The 20,557-nt window shown below is 56.1% G+C and overlaps 1 protein-coding gene across 1 annotated transcript in view; it reads right to left on the bottom strand.

Moving 5' to 3' along the window:
• The window catches only part of WSCD2 (WSC domain containing 2), a 95,257-nt gene extending 76,352 nt beyond the window's left edge, over nucleotides 1–18,905 (bottom strand). The window contains exon 1 of the mRNA XM_045846256.1: nucleotides 18,290–18,905. The gene's annotated coding sequence lies outside the window, so the exon portion shown is untranslated. The remainder of the gene's footprint in view (nucleotides 1–18,289) is intronic.
• Between the last annotated feature and the right edge of the window lie 1,652 nt (nucleotides 18,906–20,557).

Genomic DNA, 20,557 nt, shown 5'->3' with positions numbered 1-20,557 from the left:
TGATTGGAACGGTAAGAGAATAAACGTGTGCTGTTTTAAGCCATCAGGTTGGCAGTAATTTGTTGCAGCAGCCGTGGGAAACTGGTGTACTCTTCAACGCCTCTCGGGGGCCAGTTAGGCACTCTGAGGACATGTGGGGTGGGGGGGGCTCCCTCGCACTGCCTCTGCCTTCCCTTCAGTAACAACAACGAGAATGCCTTCAACCCAGCGCCACGGCTGTGTGCTAAGAGCATCACACTTCAGCCAGACTGAGGTAGCCTTCTGAATCCAGGCAGGTGGTAGCATCACGGGTCTTCCACTTGCCCCTGAACACCTACTGCTACTCTTCTCCATGGTGTTCCCTGTTGTGGGGCAGTCTGCATGGACCCCATCCGTCTGGGGGTGGTCTGCATGGACCCCATCCGTCTGGGGGTGGTCTGCATGGGCCACAGCAACAGGCTCTCTGGTTCTCTGGCTTCTGCTTGAATTCGGCCAATGGGAGGCCACCCCATTGTGCAGGAGACGGGAAGGTGGGTAGGAAACAGTCAGAGCCTCCTCCCCCGAGCCCGTCTCTCTCTGTGGGGCCACCAGGGCTGGCAAGGCCCCTCGACTGAAGACCACCATTCCTCCAGGCGGCCCTCTCCACACAGGTCCCTCCTCCTGCTTCCTGTCACTGCTCCTGCCCTTTGTCTTTCCAGGGCGAGGGGCGGTAACAGCTCCCCTCCGTAACGAAGCTTGAGTGTTGCACAGTCCCTTGCGATTTCCCCACATCACGCCCCCACCATTATTAAACTCTCCCCCCGCCCCCGCCGCCCGATTTCAGTGAGTCATCGCCTCCTTCCAGGCCCCCAACTGACGCCTCGAGACGCAAACACGACACAGACAGGTCAGGTCACATGTTAAGCCTGTGTCTCCCCAAAACCCTTGGCCAGAGGTTGCCAGCCCTGCCCGCGGGCTGTGGTCTGCAGCGAGCCCAGGCCAAGCTTGCATTTACTCACTTTTCTATTTGGGTTCATGGCCAACAGTGAATGATTTGGAGCCTCTGATTACAAACCCAGAGTTCCCGCTTCTCTTCAGAGATAAAAGTGAACCAGCGCTGGTCTATGAGCTTTTGTGAGTTAACTCCTTGAATCCTCCTACTAACCCCACAGGGTAAGTAACAGCACTAACTGGATGTTCAATATGGGGAAACCGAGGCACGGAGCTACACCGGCTTGTGTGAGGTGACTCAGCTAGCGGGTGGAGGAGCTGGACTCTGGCCTAGCTTATCAATTAATGTTGGGGAACGGAGCCCTCGAATATGGCGGGGGCTCCCCCACTTGCCACGGTCTGTGACACACCTGCCTTCAGTCACCTGCCTGGCTCCCAAGGCCACGGGAGTTTGCAGCCCCTCCCCCGAGCTCTTCTCTGTCTCCAGTGGAAGAAACCCCAAGCCCTCCCCTTGGGGTCCTGAGACAGGCCCGGCTCATTCCTGAGAGCCGTCTTCACCCCATAGCAGCAGGCTTGGCCTCCGAGAGGGGAATTCGCCATCCTCCCCATTGCAGCTCGTGGCTCAGTTACACGGCGTCGGTGCAGTCCTGATCCCCAGTCCCCCGGCCACGCTGCAGATTTCTGATCGCACGCCGGGCCGGGCCGCGGGGAGCCCGGGGCTCACATCTCTGTGCCCGCGAGCACACAGAGCCCTTGTTCTCCCGGCCCCCGCCCCGCCCCGCTCCCGCTGGACCCTCGCCTCGCTTTGCCTGAATGGAGCCTCTAACTCTGTCCTTCCTCGGGCACGGTCCCCGGTCAGCCCACCAACGGGGGAAATGAGCCACGCAGAGGCGCTTTCTAAAGCATCTCTGAAATCAGAGCCGCCTGGGCCTCCTTCTCCCAGCCCCGTCGCCTTCGCAATGGGTGGTTTTGCTGGGCTCTGGGGCCTCTCTCTCTCCTCTCTGCTCTTCCTCCGGTTTCTGCCACTGAGCACCCCGGGGGAGGAGAGCTGGGCTAAATGCCCTCATTGTGAGGGTAACTGAAGCATCTCAGACGCCAGAGATGGGTCCGGCGGGGCGGTGATGACCGTGAAAGGGGATCGATAGCCCTCTTATCTCGGAGCAGCGCTCCCGTCTGGCCTGGGCGTGGGCAGGGGAGGGCGTGGAGAGGACGGAGGGAACTACTAGAAAGAGCTGGCTGGATCTCAGGGGAAGCCAACACAATTTCTGGAAGAAAAGAAGGAGAAACGCTATCTGGCCGAAGAGAGCCATTAATTGGCCATTAGCCTGTGGAGTAGGGTTTCCTCTCCAGTACTCCCAGAGATTAGAGAGAGAACTGGGTTGGTCCCCAGGAGCACCTCAGTGGAGTCCCCAGTCCCCAGCAGTCACTCAATCTTTATGTGGTACTTTTGTGTGCGAGGAATTCTGGGAAATGCCTGGGAGGGCCACTTGGCTGGGGGCAGCTGGGCAGCGTGAGGCCAGGATTCTCATCTTGACTTTGATTCTAACTGGCTGTGGACCTCAGCGGGTCCCTTTCCCTCTGGGCATCAGTTTCCCCGGGTCGAAACTGCGAGCGTGGGTCCGGACGATCTCAGCTGCCCCACCTTCGATGAAGAAGCCCTAACGAAAAGACTTCTGGGGGTGGATGGCGGTCACAGTGGCACAAAATACGAGTGTCTTTAATACTACTGAACTGTCCACTTAAAAACTGTTACGGTGGCAAGTTTTATGTGTGTTTTACCAAGAGAAAAAATAAGGGCAGAGAGGTTTAAAAGAATGGAGTTATTGTCTATTATGTGGCTAACAACACACAGAGAAGGTGGCGGACGGACTGGGCAGCTCCTGCTTTAAAGGAAACGTTTTATCTCAGGAAGAAGAGGTTGGTTGTTTGGTTGTTTTTTTTTCCTCCCCCAAGAGTCTGAAACTACACCCAAAGGGCCAAATCCCAGATCAGGCTGCCCGTGTTTGTACACAACGTAAATAAAGTTTTCTCGGAAGGAGGGGAAGGGAGGGAGGGGGGAGGGAGGAGGGAGGGAAGGAAAGAAGGCAGGAAAGGACTTGGTGTGGCAGTGTCCGGCATGCACTGTTTGTCACGGACCCTATGTACCCACTTCCCTCTGCTTAGCTCACAGGACCCGTGTCTTTGGGAGGGGGTGGCAGTTTGCTCATTCCCAGGGAACGAGTCATGACTGGTCCAGGTGGCAATTTTGCCGCCCTCCCCCGACCCCAGCGGGCATGTGGCCACGTCTGGCGACGGTTCTGCTTGTCGCAGTGGAGGGGGAAGTGCTCCTGGAATCAGACGCTGCTCGCCGTCCTACACGCCTAGTGCTGCCCCACCACACGGAACGATCCGGTCCGAAACGCCAAGGGTGCCAAGGCTGAGAAGCCCTGTTCGGAGGGAGGAAGCAGAGAGTGAACGAAGTGGGTCAGCTGCGTGTGGGTTAGAAGTGATAAGTGCTGGGGACGAGAGCAGAGAAGGGGGAATGACCTGCATGGGGCCGGGGTGGGGCTGGAGGTGTGATCCGGGGCTGGAGTGACTGAAGAGCTTATGGGGGTCGCAGAGGAAGGCGGGATTCAAAGACGGCTCCGGGGCTTCTGGTCAGAGCAGCTAGAAGGATTCATGAGCGGCCTGACCCAATGGTCTCTTCATGTCCACGCTTAACTCTCCCTCCCCCGCCAATCCCTCCTCGACTCTATAGAGCAGCCACAGCCATCTTCATATAGAAATTTGGTGCCTCCCTTCTTGAATCCCTAGGGCTACCAAAAGCCCAGTGGGTGCCCACCCTGAGCCGAAAGGTCTACCATGACTGACCCCTCCTCACCCTCTTCCCAATCACAGTGCACCCCATTCACGTCCTCAAACCCAGCAGGCTCTCACCTCTCCCACCCACCCTTCACTCCTGCCTGACCCTTCTCCTCTAGGAGGGCTTGGGTCCTCTAGATACCGCCTCCTCCAGGACGCCTTCTTAGATACCCTCCACTGGGTGAGGGGCCTCCTCTGGGCTTCCACGGCGCCCTGCCCTTCCTTCATCAAAGCACTGATGGGCTGGTTTGTATTTCCTGCCTTTTCCACTGGGTGAGCATCAGAAGAGTCTTGTGCACCAAGGTCCAACTGTCCAGGTTTGCCTGGGACTGAGGGGCTCCCAGGCTGCCTTGACTTTCCGTGCTACAGCTGGGAAAATTTCAGGAAAACCCAAACCGACTGGTCCCTCTGCTGCATCCCTGATGCCTAGCAGAGTCCAGTGTAAGCTGAGCCTAACACATTTGTTGCGTGGAAGGTGGGTGGGAGATTTACCAATTTTTTTTAAAAAGATGGATGAATAAAGTTCCTCATGAAGCAGTTAATAATCCAAAACCATTAACTGCACTTCTGGAAGCCCCTGGAAGCCCCCAGTCCCCGCCCATCCTGACTTAGGCACCATGGACCTAGTCAAGTCGCGGCGGTTTTGTGCTCCAGGTGGAGGGCGTGGTTTGCATGGCAGGGTCCAGGCCCACCCTTCTGCCTGCACAGAAAGGGAGGTCGGGCTGCGGGAGAATGACTGTGGCACTGAGCCCAATGACCTAATTGTCCTGGACCCTAGGCTGCCCCCCTCTGGAGCCCATGTCCCCATGCGGATCCCCGCGCCAGCCCTGCTATCTGACTCTCCATCCGGGACATCTTATCTCTCCGGCTTCTGGAAACTTGCAAAAAAAAAAAAGCATGCAAAACTAGAAACTTGAAAATGTTTCTCGGGTTTTATTTTTCTCTTTCTTCTTTATTTTCTCCTCGGGCAATCAACCCTCCATCTCTATCACGTTCTGAAAAAGAAGCTAATTGTGTCCTCTGACTAGGTGGCCGAGACAAAAGTAGCCTGGGTTGTTTGTACACCTGTGAGTCTGGGTCCCCGAGGGCTTGCAGGACAGAGAGGGCCACGGCCCCTCTCTGCTAAGGAGACAGTAACTTGGCTTAAGACAGGATGGCCTGGGATGTCCTCTGAGCATAAGGCTGAGTGATATGGTCCAGGGGGGTCCCCCCCAGGGGTAAGTATCTGGGGGGACACAGGGGTCATTTCATGGGACCCATGACACACATACAAAAGAAAACACAAAGTAAAGTGTATAATTTGATGAATTCAGTAACACACACTCAAGCAACCACCTTCCAGGGCAAGAAACGGAATAAGGTCAGCTCGCCAAAGCCCCTCCTCTGTTCCTTCCCGCCTGAGGTAACCACCCCCGTGACTGCCACGGTCATTTCCTCCTTGTTCCCCTCTGTGACGCCCCCACCTAAGCATGCATGCATCCCCAAACACTCCAGTTTAGCTTCTACTTTGAGCTGCGTGTCATTAACATTCTGTATAGCGCATGCTCTTTTGCATCTGGCATTGCTTTTGCACGACTGATCCTTTCGCAGCACGGAGCTGCGGGTTGCTCGTCCTCCTGGCCTTGTGCTATCACGGCATGAAGGAGCCTCGAGTCGCTTGTGTGTTACACCACCGCAGGTATTCGGCACTCAGCTGCCCCACCTCAAAGTTTTTCACTGTTGTGACTATTGTATATATAGCCTCTCTCTTGAGGCTCCGTCTCCAAGTGGAAGAGTGTCGTGCTGCTTTAGTAAATATTGCAAGGTGGTTCTCCAGAGCAGCTGCACTGACTCCCACTCCTGCCAGCAGTGTGTGAGCGTCCTCAAGCCTCCTTCTAATTTCCAGTTAATAACCACCTCCTCGTGTTGTTTGCATGTGGCAGGCTTAGCGTGTGAGCACAGGAAGGGAGCTAAACGGCTCCTCGATCCCCTCGACGTGACGGACTGGTAGAAGAGACACAGGTTAGTTAAATCAGCGCGACAGTGCTGTAATCACAAACCCCTGTGGAATGGTGTGGAGTGTGGAGAGTGCACAGCAGGGAGCTCTGACCTGGTCCAGGGAAGCTGCAGAGGAATCTCAGAAGTAATGCTCCACCCCGGACGGAAAGGAGCTGTGATTGGCCGAAGGAAGATGGAGAGGAAAGTGTTCTGGGCAGATGGCACAGCATGGGCAAAGGCCCTGAGGTGGGAGGAAGCAAGGTTGGTTTAAGGAGCTGGGGGGGAGGGGGGAGGAAGGCCCAGAGAGGTCAAGAAAGCCTCCCGAGGCGACACAGCAAGTCGGTAGCAGAGCTGAGTCTGAGACTCCACTGCTATGGGGCCCTTGGCAACCATAGGTTTGTGTGGCTGCAACTGATTCCTTTAGAAGACGGGGCCCTTCACGAGAGGCAGGACCCCCGGGTTCAGGCATGCTGGGGTGCAAACCTCAGCTCTGCCTCATCTAGCTGTGTGACCTCAGCAGATGCCTTCACTGAGGAGAGCCTCAGTGTATCAAAAATGAAGGCAGCGATAGTAAAGCCACTACCCTCCGGGCCTACGTGTGGAGAAGAGGGGGCCGTGCTCAGAAAGGGCTTGGCACCAAGTGAGCGCTCAGTACATACGTGGAGTATGGTCATCACTCCCCCTCTGCCCAGGCTGCTGGCACTGGAGTTTTAAGGGAGCTAAAGCTTTATCGAGTTCCTACTATGTGCCCAACGGCTCCTCAGGACACAAGAGCAACGAGGATCCCATGGTGCAGGTAAGAAAACCGAGGCTCGGAGAGGCGAAGTGACTTGCCCTCGGTCGTGCAACAGAGATTGGCAGAGCCGGGGTCAAGCCCCCCTCGCCAGGGAGGATGGGAGCTGAGTCACCTTCTCAGCCTTGGCAGAAGTTCTATCCCAGAAACCAACAGTGCGAAGCAGGAAGTCAGGGAGAACACTAATGGTCTCAGGCAGCAAAATGAACTGCTCTGAAGCAACCGTTCTCGCTGAATTCCGGCCACGGAGCCTGTTAAACACGGTGCAGCTCAGAGTTAAAAGGTCTGCCTGGGGCCGTCCAAGAGGATGCTGACAACATAGGACAACATACAGCACGCAACGGAGGCTTCTAGAACAATGGACCGGGGTGTCTTCCGAGGTTGTGGGCAGTGCGAGTTCTCCGGGGTTCAGACAGACAGGCTCTGTGCCCCTTACGCTGGTGAGACCTGCCCTTACAGTGCTGGTCCACTGTGCCCACAGACACGCTTGTTCGGTCTGTCCTGCAGTTTTATAAGGGCCTGGTTGGTGGTCAACACTTACAATCAAGGGGACTCTGCAACAAGACGTGGAATTCTCTTGGAAAAAACTATCAAGAGACATGGTCGCCCTGGGCTTGCGTTTTCATGGAGTGACAGAGGGCCGGGGACTGGAGCAGGGATCCCCCTCTGTTCCCCCAAACGAGGCACTTGGTCTCTGGTTCACTCCTGTCCCTCTGCTCTGCCTCCCTCCTCTGGGACCTGCTTGTCACTGGAAGCGTCTGGATGTGCAACCCTCTCTGCTTCCTTGCAGCCACCATGGCTTTTAGCTGGTGAAGTGGCCCTTGAGGTAGGGGCACAGTGGCTCTCGGCAGCCAAAGCTGGAGGGGAAGGGACAGGTCCAAGGCTCGCAAGCATCCATCTGTGTGACGTCTCGGCCAAGACTTCTGGTTGCAAGTGTCCCCCATTGCCCTGAATACTCGCAGGGCCCCTGCCTGGCCTCTATGATCACCACGCCGATAATAGTCCTCAGCGGAGCAGTAATAATAGGTAGCACTTACTGAGTACGTTGCATGCTGGGGTCGGTGCTAAAAACCTTGCATGCCTCTGCTCATTGCATCTCCGTAACCACCCTCTGAGTGAGGACTAGACAGCCTGCTGATTCATCACTTTAGTGTGACCAGCATTCACCTTCCCTCCTTCTGTTCTCTGCGTCCTGGTTTTCCTTCGCAAGCCCAGCCCTCTCCCACTATTGGTCTTTGTGACTCAGGAAGCAGCAAAGGCCATTCACCCCCCATGAGGCTCCAGGGTTGGTCACATTACCTCAATCTGGCCCGACAACATGGCCCATTCCCTGGCTATGGTGATTGGTTCCAGGGGGCCCCGGGGCTCAATTCCAGGACCTGCTGGAACGGAGCTTGCAGCTGGCACGGTGTAGGCATGGAGCTGCTGATGGGCATCTGAGCCCAGAAGAAGAGAGCCAGAGCCAATCTGAGAAGGAAGCCCACAGAGAAAAGGAGAGTCCAAAAAATTCAGAGGGAGGCAGGGAGGGCAGGCAGGGGGAAAAGAGAGAGACAGCTATAGCATTGTCAAGCTCCTGGATCCAGCCAAGCCTGAAGGTCTTGCTAGTTACATGAGCCAATCTATTCCCTTTTATGTCTCAGACTAAGAGTGTCTTGATATCTACCTTGGATTTTCTGTCTCTTAGAACCAAAAGACTCCTGGTGACTGTAAAGACTACCATGATTTCCATTTTACATGAGTAACTGGAGGCTAAGGAGATTGAAGTGAATACCAAGGTCACACAGCTGTGAGCTGGTAGCACCTGGATTTGAGCAAGATTTGCCCTAAACCTAAAGCGGTTAGGTCAGCAATCCTGGTGTCGTATAGGGCTGTCCTTTCTCCAGGAGCTGAGGGGTGGGGGGTTTAGAAACAGCACGTGTTCAGAGCTGCCGGTGTGTTGTGGTGTGGTGCGGTGTGGTGTGGTGTGGTGTGTCAGGGGAGGCCAGGAAGGGAGAAGGGGAGGCGGCATGGTGATGCCAGAAGGAGAGAGATCGAAGCTTCCTGTGGCATTTCCCCAGCATGATTGTTAAATTCTGTTTTATCGAACCCAGCTGGCATTTTTCAGAAAAAAAAATAAACTCCTTTAATTAAAAAAAAAATCTCCAATAAAACTTAAAAATAGCACATAGGCCATCAGGTGACAATGGAAGTAAGAGAGGGGCGTGTCAGCAACCTCAAGCACATTAAATAACTCACTGGTCGGCTCCTTTTCCCAAAGCTCACCTCTCCCTCGGAGGGCTGTGTGTTTTGCATAATGAGGCCAAAAACCTGAAATTGTCGATGCCCCTCTGCTCCCTCTTTGTTGGGGTTTCAATGGGCTCCCACCTCATGTGAGCGCAAGGTTTCTTCTAGTTGCTCTGGCCAGGGTTTAATGGAACCGTTTCACTCCTTGTACTTAAAATCTTTATAAGGCTCCCCACTGCTGGAAGGGTACAGAGCAGAACACTTACGGGGCCCGCAAGGCCCTGAGAGTTGCCCGTTTCATCACGTACCAGCTCGTCCCCACCCCAAAGCTCTGGTGTCTGTGTTCTTGGTTCCTGCCACGCTTCCTCCCACCTCAGGACCTTTGCACGTGCTGTTTCGTCTATCTCCCCACTCCTCTCCCCTGGTTAGTCCCATCATCCTTCAGGTTCCAGCTCATTTTTCCCTTTCTTGGGGAAGCCTTCCTTTTCAATGCCCTAATTCGTGCCTCCTTCACCCCAGTTGCAGATTCTTTCCCTCCTGGCAGTTATTTGGAGATGTAATTATATGATGCATCTCAGAGTCCCCTCTAGACTGGTTTCTGCAGTGACCCGCCTACGCCTGAATTATGGAAGCAAACATCACGAGCCGGAAACCCAAGGCCAGGCACAGACAGATGGTTTGGTTCCCAGCAGCAGTGCCAGCTCACCACCTGAAGCTGTCCTCACTTTACAGATGGGAACACTGAGGCCCGCGGTCGCTTCATGGGCTGTGGGTCAGTGGCCCGCGTCTGAACCCCTGGTCTGAATGCCAAGAATGTTTCCTTCTCGGGCGCCTGCCGGATCCTTTTCTCGGTGCAGAAAGATGTTGCTTACACAACACTGCAAAATGAGGGGCTCCGTGTAAGTGGATTTTCCAGGCACCCAGGGCATCATGCGCAGAAACACTCAGTTAACCGTGGGATCAAAATGTTTCGTACGATGAATTATTCTTTGCCCTTCCCCCCACCTATTGAATGGGGAGTGACTGTGTCTTCCCAGGCTGGGCCATCCCGGAAGCTGCTCCGCAACTCAGCGCACTGCGTGGCAGTGGCCCCGCCTCATCCGCGGCTTCACTTGCCATGCTTTCAGGTGCCCGCGGTCAACGGCGGTGCATTTAGACCGCTCGTTTCAGAAGTACGCCATTCCGAAGTTTTCAGTGGCACACCACCTGAGTAGCGGGATGAAATCTCACGCCCCCTGCTCCTCCCAGCCCAGGACGTGAACCGCCCCTCTGTCCAGCGGCTCCAGGCTCTACCCGCGCCTTGCCCCGTGAGTCACGTGGTAGCTGTCGGCTTATCGGATCGGCAGCGCTTGCGCTCAGGGCACCCTGTTTGACGTGTCTGTGCCCCCGAAAGGACAAGAGTAGTGACGCCGGCCATTCCGATATGCCCAAGAGAAGTCGTAAAGTGTTTCCTTTAAGTTGAAAGGTGAACGTTCTCGACTTAATAATGTAGGAAAGAAAATCGAACACCAAGGTTGCTAAGATCTACAGTGAAGAATGAATCTTCTATCGGTGAAATTGCCTAATTTATAAATTAAACTTTATCATAGATATGTATTACCGGAAAAACAGAATATATAGGGTTCCTGGTTGCAGGCATGCACCGGAGATCTTGGGAAGCATCCCCCACGGAGAAGGGGGGGGGGGCTACTGTACATTGTTCTCTGATTGGTTACGTTGTTGGGTAACCCTGAAATGAAAGCCAGCTACTGAGATGAGGGGGCCATTTGACCCCTGCATTAAATCCCTGCCCTCCTCGCACTGTGATTCCTCATTTTCATGCTTACTTTTACCATCTCTTCACCTCTGCTCCTGTTCTCAAGCTGCCGGCTGCTGCTTCTGGCTGCTCCCTGTGCTTTCCCCTCCATCCCGCACACTCCTGATGTGGTCCTTCTCCGGGCTACACGGCTGGGAAATCAGGTCACCGCGCTGACTGGAACGGGGCGCGAAGTAAGGGTAAGCAGCCTCTGCGTGAAGGCACGTTGGCCCTTTTCTGACGCGGGCGCTGGGATGATTCAGTGGGACGACTGTTCCTGCCTTACGTGTAGCTGGGTCTCTGGGACAAACAAACTGTCCGCCGCACGGCGATATACCTAAGAACTTTGTGGAAACGAAAGCCAGTATGATTGCTTCCGACTCTGAATCTTCTCCTCGCCCCACAAGGTGGGCATCACACCTTGGGGACAACCCAAGAGACAGGGAAACAGGAGTGATCTGGTCTCTCCAGAAACCTCCACACAGTTCATCACGGCAAACAGTGTGTGGCTCCAGCTTCCTGGAAGTCCAGGGATTGTCTGTGAAACTGCGAAGCCAGAGCCTGGTGCCCCCCTCACCTCTTGAGTCATCGGCTGTTTGCTGTCCTGGAGGGGACCCCTCAGCCACCTGCAGTCCCTCGTGCCCACCCAGGCTGCAGCCGCGCCCATACACCCACGAACGCTGTCACCAGGCCTGTGACAAGGGACCCTGGCTGGGTTCATGTCACTTCCATGTTAACAAATGAGGCAGAGAGGAATGGGTTCCTCTCCGAGGGGTCCCGAAAACAGCTCATCGCCTCCACCTGGGAGAGACAGTGGCGACACCACGGGGGGCAGAGGGGCAGAAGGGAGGAGGGGCTGAGCGCAGAGCCTCTGGGGTCAGACAGACCTGGGTTCAAAGCCTAGCCCTGCCACTTACAGACGGTGTGACCCTGGACACGTGACTGAACCTCCATGAGCCTCTGTGTCCTGATGGGTAAAGTGGAGACAGAGGTCTCCTAACTCATAGGGACTCGGCGAGAGAATGGAAGGGAAGCTCTGGTGACTGTGCCTGGCACTGGAACACCCACAGACGGAGGCCACAAGGGTGATGGCGATTGTCATCATCAGGAGGACCTTGCTGCAGAGGCCAACATGTATTATGAAGGTTTGGGGGTGACTCCAATTAGAAAAGAAATGGGACCGTAAAAGGGCAGACTGGAAATGTCCTTAGCGATTATACATAACTCCTCTCCCGTTCTACAGGTGGGAACACTGAGGACCCAAGAGGGACAGAAACTCGCTCAAGACCACTCCGTCGGTCGATGGGTAGCAGAGTGAGGACCCTTCGCATCCCACCCAGGGGCTCTTCTCTTCACCCTGCACTCAGGACAACGCGGAGAATTTCAAGGCACCGGCAAATGCCATATTTGGAAGCTGAGCTAGAAAACTCGCACGTCAGGACGCGAGAAGTGTGCTGGGTTTCCAGGATGCACTTGCTGGAGGTGGGGCTGGGAGGGGGCCACAGCGGTCCTCCTAGAGCTCCGGGTATTCAGACCAGCGTCACCTGTCCCCCACTGGAGGGGCAGCCTTGGGATGTCTCTTTCCTTCTCTGGGTCTACATCTCCCCGTCTAATAATTCTCCCAGCTCACAAAGTCTCTGGAGTTGCTGCGCTTTTCCTGACCCCCTAGACGCCCCACCTGGGGACGGATGTGAGCCTCATCAGTGATTGACCCGGGGACATCGAATGCTGGCCTTGTCCCTCTTGGCCAAGGCCCAGGACCCCGGCTGGGCTTTTTTAGGTCAGAGGTTAGCAAATGCTTTCTGCAAAGGGCCAGGTAGTAGCCATTTTAGGCTTGGCTGGCCACGTGGTCTCTGTCACAACTGCCCAACTCTGCAGTTGCAGCTGAGAAGCGGACAATCTATGAACAAGCGGGTGTAGCTGTGTCCCAATAAAGCTGCACTTACAAACCCAGGAAGGGAGCCGGGTTTGGCCTGTGAGCCCCAGTCTGTCGAGCCCTGTCCTCTGTCATTCAGTCATTCCAAGCTGGGTCCGACACCTCCCCGGGGCCTCGGGCAACCACTTTCACTGGTTTGCACAGGACCCAGCTGGTGTCAGCACGGAAACGCGCATTCCGGAGAACCTCTCAGCTTCAGACAAAGCCAGAGGACGGTCGGAAGCCCCGTCAGAGATGCCGCGGCCTCTGGTTCCTTCCACGTCAGTGTTGCTCTGGCTGTGACATTCCAGCGTTTCCTCCGTAAGAAGGAAAAGGAAGAGAAAGAATAGGAGGAAGGAGGGCTACTGCTTCTGACCTGCCGGGCACTGTGTGAAGGGCCCGGTCAACACGCTCTCATTGGATCCTCCCGGCGACCTGGTTGGGGTGGGTGGAGGAGATGTTCCCGGCGGTGGCTGGGCGGGCGGGCGGGGGGGGGCCGGAGGAGAGGCGGTCATGGCTCCCAGTCTCATTTGCCCCCAGAGCCCAGGTTCTCCGGCCTCCTCTCCAGACTGTAAGCCCCTTGAAGAGAGAACTGGGGTCTCTCATCTCTGTATTTTCAGAGCCCAGCACAGAACTGGGGTCTCTCATCTCTATATTTTCAGAGCCCTTAGAAGATTCTGAGCAAATACCAAGTGTCAGCAAATACGGATGCTCCGTGAGTGAACACACGAATGAATGAGCACACGCCTCACCACGCAGCCTCCCCAAAGAGACCCTTCCCGTTTCTGTGGAAGAGTCATTCCTGCCGACCTAACCTCCAGGCCAGTAAAGGGGGAAATGCGGAATGCGTGCTAGGGTGTCAGTGTGTCAGGCATGCCTGCCGGCACGGGGACGGGGGGTGTACAATGTGGCATCGCGGTTAAAAACATGGTCTCCGACGGGCTGTGATCTGGGTACAAATCCCAGGTATGCGTCTTCTGGGCTGTGTGACCTGTGCAAGCACGTGTACCTCTCTGAGCCTTGCGGGTGATAACAGAAGGTTGTAAGAGAAACGACCTCAAAGGGTTGCTATGAGTAAGCAATGGGAGATCTATAAAGCCTCAGGCATAGGGGGTGGTATCTGGTAAACACTCCACAAACATCTATTATTATTATTATTATTATTATTATTATTATTATTATTATTATCACCGCTAATGTCAGGATGAGCAGAAAGCAAGGTAGGGACAGCCACGGCAGGACAGTACAGGTGGTCATTGTACGGTTCTGAGTGAGCACCTCTCAGAGGACGAGAAGACGCAGAGTGCCTTTGACTGCATCGGTCAGCTGTAACCACGATAAGGGTGTGTAACAAACAACCACCACACCCCGGTGACGTGCAGTGAGAGGGGCGTATTTAGCGAACCTGACTGTGGCTGAGCTGGGCTCTGTGCTGAAGTTTGGGCTCAGGGTCATTCTGGGCCGGGCTGAGGGGGGCGATGACCACCTTGGAGGAGCTCTCCTCCCAGCCATGGCGGAAGCACGCAAGGTTTTCTGAGCCCTAGCCTTAGAATGAGCACACTGTAACCTCCACCTGACCCTCGTGGCCAAAGCTGGCCACGTGGCCAAACCCAAGGTGAAGGGCCAGGGACATAAACCCTGCCTGTCCCTTCAGTGGGAAGAATGGCGAAGTTGCCTGGCTGAAGGAGTGGGCCCAGGGAGAAAGGAGGAGCTGGAGCCGTTGATGCGTGTACCCCAATAACCAAACACCAGCCGAACCCCGCAAAGGGGCCTCACATTGCCCAGGCTTCCCTGCCTCACAAGCTTCCTCCTCAGCTCTTGGTCAAAATGTGGAAGACACCCTTAGCAGTAACATGTGTAGACTCCACCCCCATCTTCCCAACATCCGGACCTGCTCCAGGGAACCATTAATCTTGGGCAATTTCTTTCCTCACTTGGTTTGTTTATTTAAGGAAAACAAGTTGTTCCTAATTAGAAACAGTGCCGCGAAGATGCTCCGTGCCTCATCCCAGGCTGCTGGTGCGCAACCTCCTGCCTGGAATGATACCTGCGCTCCTAACATCTGTGAGTGTTTGTTTAGCAACCGTCCGAAAGCGCAGGCTTCTGGAGACAGGGACTTAGGCTGTTCTGGGGGTTGAGGGAGCTGGGGGGAGGGGAATGCACGGGCTTTGATCTAAGGCACACGGGAAACAAACACGCAACACCCCCCAGCACGCAGCCCAGAGCTGCCCTGATCGTGGCACCAACCCCCGGCAGGTGCACAGCGAGAGCCCGTTCAAACCTGAAGAGCAGGCAGGAGAGAAGTTCTAAAGGTTTGGAAGTGTTTTCTGTTTGGAGCCTCTCAGCAGTGTTTACATGCTCACACACACACCTGTACACCCCTACGGACACTCAGACCCTCGGAGATGCACATCTCGGAAACACACACAGCGCAGGAAACTCACACAAAAGTGACCTGGCCCCACAGATGAGCACACACACTCAGAAACACACAATGCACACCTAGAGATGTGCGGGGAAGAGCAGTGCAACATCCCAGGCACACACGCTGACACTCACACGTACACATGCAACATGCTCCGAAGTCACACTGCAATGCCCCAGCACACACATTTACAGACACTCACAGACACACAGAGACACACTCAAAGGCACATTGTAACCAATACACCCAGATACCGGCACTAGGAAACACAAACACTCAGAGTTACAACCATGCATGTAACATGGCACACAGACACACACACTCAGCAGCATACATGTACACACCAGTGCACAAAAAGTTTGCCCAGAATACACATATGTGCACACCCACAGAAGCACATGTACACACAGAGATGCAATCAAAAGCGTGTCTAACACTCATAGGTACACACAGAGACACAAGTTCGCACTCGCATCATCACTGCACTCACGTGTACACTCACAGACGCCCACACAGACGTGTGCAGACAGTGCGGGCAGCCCGCCGAGCACCAGCCCCTCGCCGCACAGCCCCTCAGAGTGCACACACGCACCTGTGCGGTGGTGCACAGGCCAGTCACAGAGGTGTACCCAACTCACGTGCAAACAAGTGCGTGAGCTCACAAGTGCATTCAGTCCCCGCACTCACACTGACTCACACCAGCACACGTTCTCTCGTGGGCCACGTACACGCACACGTACACATAAACCCATGCGGACGCACTCTCACCGCACACGAGCCCAAGCCTCCGAGAGAATACATACACTCACACACATACGTCCACACACATCCCCATCTTACTCCACCAGGAGGGCAAACTGTTCGCTTCCTCAGCCAGTTGCTCGGACCGAGCCAGCCCGCGGCGGCCCAGCCCCCGCCCCCGACCCTGCCCCCGTCCCTCTGAGCACCCGTTAACTCACTCCGCGTCAGCAGAGGTGAGGTCTGCCTTCCCCATGGCGGTTTCAGCGTGGAGCCCGGACAGCCCCGGTGTGGAGGGGGACGTCGCTGTCCCAAGCCTCGGAACCACTCAGAGACACATAAGACTGACCAACCTACTGCCTTCCCCCACGATCTCAGCAACACCCCGTGCCCCCCACCTCCACACACACGTGCACACGCAAGGCACTTTCCCAAGCGTGGCCGTTCCTGCCGGCCACAGGAGCCTCGCCGGCTCAGACAGCCTCTCTGCAGTCCGAGTGCCGACACCCGGACACACGGAACTTCTCTGCCCTGGGTCCCCAGAAAGCTGCAGAGTTGAAGCAGTGCACACAGCTCACCTCCACTTCCTCCACCTCCTGTTGTCATGGTGACATAACAGCTGGATGCCTCCATGCCTCCCCAGATGGCCCCGGGCTCCCCACTAGAAGCTGCTGGTCCAGCCCTGCTTTTAGGCAGAAGCGGCGAAGGGGCAGGGACTGCAGGTGCCAGGTGATTGCAGAGAACGGGGGCCCTGCCCCCCAGCCAAGGATCACCTGGTGCTCACGTGGGACAGGGCCAGCCTCCTTGGGGAAGACGGCAGCCAGATGTCCACGCACAACACCCGAAAACAGACAGCTCTGCTGCTGTGTCTGCGGAGCTCCACTCCCGTCTCCACGGGATCTGCTAAGTGCTTTCATGCACCATCTCGGCCCTCCTGACAGCCTTCTGAAGTCGCAACTAGGAGCTCCCCGTTGTGTGGTGGAGGGAACACAGTTTGGAGGGTGACGGGTGGTCAAACTCAGATGTGCCTCAGTCCCAAGCCCCTGAAACACGAAATTACCCCTACTCCTGGGATTTAGAAAAAATCTCTTCTGTGATCATTGCTCAGGGTCATAGAGTGTCTGAACTGGGACCTCTGAGGATACATGAAATCTCTTCCTTTTATACAAGCTGGGACCAGAGAGGTCTAATGATTTTCCCAAAGTCACACAGCAAACTAAAGGCAGACTTGAAACTGAACCTCCTGCCCCAAAGATGGGGTCCCCCCAGGGCAACAAGAGTGGGTCTCTGATGCCCTGGAGAAATGTGTGGGTCTCGGCAGCCTAAGGAAGAGACTCCTAGCCTGGCTTCAGGTCAGGCTCCCAAAGAACAGCAAGAGGACCTCGGACCCCCACCTCATGCCTCAAGTGCTGTCTGAGACCCACACAGCAATGCTCTTGCCCAGAGGCAGCCTCCAGCCCCAGCAGGCAATTACAGGGCCAGGGAAATACGTCCCCCCTTCGGGCTGTGGCTGGAAGTGCCTCCCCTGCCTGCCTCACAGACCAGCCCCTCCATTCAGATGACCCCAGCCCCAGGCCGAACCCCCAGCGAGGAAGCACAATGCCTTCCAGAGGGCTGTGGCCACAGGGGTAGCTCCAAAATGAGCCTTGGAGACAAGGTGGCCTCTTTGAATCATGCTTTTCATTAGGAGGAAGAATAATCCGGCCAAACTCATGAGCTGTGTGCTGGCCTCCTCAGAGCCTCTCGGGGCCTGCGGTGTGGGGGACCACCCACGTCCTCGGAGCTGGGGGCGAGAACGCCAGAGGCCCCCATCCAACGGTCCAGTCCAGCTCCTTCTCTGCAAAACCTTCGCACCTCCCGAGCTCCGACCTGAATGGTCTCATTGAGTGGCCCAGGAAACTTCCCCCAATCTTGGGGTCCTCTCGGGAGCTGCAAGGAACGGAAGGTGGTCCCCCACCTCTCCTGGGGTCACCGCCAGGGAGGCGAGTCCTCTCCTGCTATGGCACTTGGGGCTGCTGGAAGGGCTTGGATGGAGGTGGTCCAGCTGAATGGGTCCCCCTGCCCCTCAGTTCTCTCCCTCTCCTTACACACACACACACACACACACACACACACACACACACACTCCGGGATGAGCATAAGCAAGCCTGCAAAGCACTGGACACAACGCCCATCACCTGGGCAGCCCTGGGTGCTGGTTGCAGACAACAGGGAACCTCGTCTAGCAAAGGATCACCCCCAGCAAATCCCTTGCAAAACCAACTTGAAAACAGGACGCGCTTCTCCCTCAGAACTCTGAACTCACCAACAAAGGGGTGATACATCAGTCAAATTAAAAGGGTCCCCCGCCTTGCCCCTGGCCAGCTCAGCCCGAGAAGCCTGTGAGCGCCTGCCTTTGGGGACCCAGCAGGATGTCCAGGAGAAGGATGCCCTGGATGAGCCAGAACGTCCCATCCTCTGCCAGAGGAAAGTTTGTCATTTACCCAGAGCCCGGCTGTCACCACTGTAGGTTCTTTACTCACCGGGCTCTGGACGCTGAACCCCCAGCCTGCGGAGAAGTGGCTAGAACTGGAAGCCCGGGCGGGGGGCAAGAAGAATCGTTTCGCAGTAGCAGCTCGGCGCCCCACTCCCGTAGGGAACCCTCTTACCCGGCTCAGCCCGCGCCAACCTTACCTGAGAGGGTCTCAGCCACTTGCAAACTCCTCCCGCGGAGCCCCGCGGGCGTCCGGGATTCCTCTCTGAGACTCCCTCGCCCCGCTCGCTCGGCGAGCCACTCCGCGGGCGCCTTCCCGGCTGGCAGCCGCTGCAGTGGTATTAAGGGAAGCGGAGCTGGGTTTCCTTTCTGGCCACCGAGGCTCCTCCGGCCGGGCCCGGGCGTTACTTCTCCGGGTCTGGTGCAAGGGGCATCCTCCGCCTCCAGCGGGAAAGTGGAAGTGTGCGTCCTGGATTGCAGCAGCGGCGACAGCGGTGGCCGGGGACGAGGAGGCGGTGGCGACGCCAGCCGGCGAGCAGGGGAGACGGGCGGAGGCAGAGGAAGTGAAAGCCGGGCTCCTGCGAGCCTGGCGCTCGGGCGGGCGGCACTGCGGGGACCCCGCGCCACCGCGAGGCCCCCGCTCCACGGCGAGGCCCCGCGCGCACACCCGTCCCGGGGATGCCCGGGCCCGGGGCGCGCGGGGCGCGGGCTGCGACTGGACTCGAGCCCCCGCCGCCTCGCCTCTCGCTCGTTTGCCTCCTCCCTGCCGCGATCGTCGCTACCTTGGACTTAATGTCTCCAGCCCCAGCTCCCCGCGCCGCTGCCGCTGCCGCTGCCGCCGCTGCCGCCAGCAGAGCCTCGGCCCGGCGCGCTCCTCACACGGAACCACAGCACTGCCTACCGCTTAACTCCTTGCATGCCACCTGGCCCTCCCGCAGCCTCCCGGGGAGCTGGGCAGACCCGGTGCCAGGCCTGCTGCGGAGCTCGGGCCGGGGCCTCTGCCTCCCAGCCTCAGTGTACTCGGCTGGAAAAACGGGCTGGAGAGACCCCGTCCTAGGAGCGTCTGGGGAATTAACTGAGACTATTACGCCAAGTGCCAAGCTGCCTGGCATTGAGCAACCGCTCGGTAAATGGCAGAGTTTTCGTTGCTGCCGCTGCCGCTGCTGTTGTTCACGAGACTTAACAGGGCACCTCACAGATGGCAACCACCCAACAGAGGGCAGTTTGGCTTTTGGTCTTGGGTTTGTTGTTTTCGGAGGCAGTAGGTTTAGGCTGTGTGACCTCAGGCCGATCACTTACCCTCTCTGAGCCGGTTTCAGAAGACTCTTTCCGAGCTCTGGGGCTGTGGGTATGTCTCAGCACCCACTCTGAACCTCCGTATCTGCATCGGTCAAGTGGAAACAATAAAGAAGGATAGATACTCAGATCTGCAAAGGACCCACAGCAAAGCTCTGGGAAAGGAACCCGTCTTCTGATGTGGCACGCGACAAGGCCCACCTTTGACAGCGCTCCCTAGGTGCTAGACACCTAGTTAGGCGGTTTTAAGCACGCTGTCTCATTAAATCCTCTAAACAACCCAGGAGGCAGCTAGTTCCCTCTCTGTTTCTCAGACGGCAGAACTGAGGCCCACAGACATCAAGCGGCTCACCTTTGGTGGGCAGAGCTAGAAAGTAGCAGAGCTGGGGTTTGAACCCTGGCCTCACTGACTCCAAACCAGGGTCTGCTAAGCTTGGGACTCAAGGAGAGGCTCTCAAGTGGCCATGAGCAGACTGTTCTTTGTTGGGACTAGCGATAAGAATTGGCACCTGCACTTAGTTTATGAAAGCGTATTGTTTTTCTAACGAATTCTTCTTTCATGTAGATAATTCAAAAATGCTGAAAAGTATGAAGAAACATTAGTCAAGTCTATTCTCACCACCAGAGATCATGGTTATTAACATCTTGATATATTTCCGTTCAGTCTTTTTTATACCTGCACGTAAAATCTGTCGACACAAAGAGAATCTCCCTGATAGCCCCCTGGGGATGGGAATGGGGCTCCCCATGAAGTAAAAGAGCCCCAGGGTTGGACTAGAGCAGGTGGGGCTCCAGCGCTGGACAAGTGTCCCAGGGCTGGTCACGTGTGACCCACGTGATCACCAGCTTATGCTTCAGCACCTATGCAAGGACGAACAACATCTTCCCCACTCGCTTGATGGGATTGTTGGGGGAAACGATAGATTCTAAGACGCCTTGAGAATGGCAAAAGCTGTAAAAGTACAATGGTGATATTATAATCATCGCCATCATCACCATAAAAATATAAAAGAACAGAACGCCGTGGCATTTGGTGGAGGTTAGAAGTAGGCGCTCTGAAGACAGGTCGTTTTCCCCCATATGGATGGCCACTTGCCCCGCTACAATTTCCTGCAAGACCCGTCTCTCTGTCACCGCTCCGTGAGGCCAGCGTTGTCATAAAGCCCATGTCC

The sequence above is a fragment of the Phyllostomus hastatus genome, unplaced genomic scaffold (genome assembly GCF_019186645.2).
Source record: "Phyllostomus hastatus isolate PE091 unplaced genomic scaffold, TTU_PhHast_1.1 phas_contig_1162, whole genome shotgun sequence".
Lineage (NCBI taxonomy): Eukaryota > Metazoa > Chordata > Mammalia > Chiroptera > Phyllostomidae > Phyllostomus > Phyllostomus hastatus.
The sequence above is the reverse complement of the archived record's forward strand: the minus strand, read 5'-3'. Positions and strand labels throughout refer to the sequence as shown.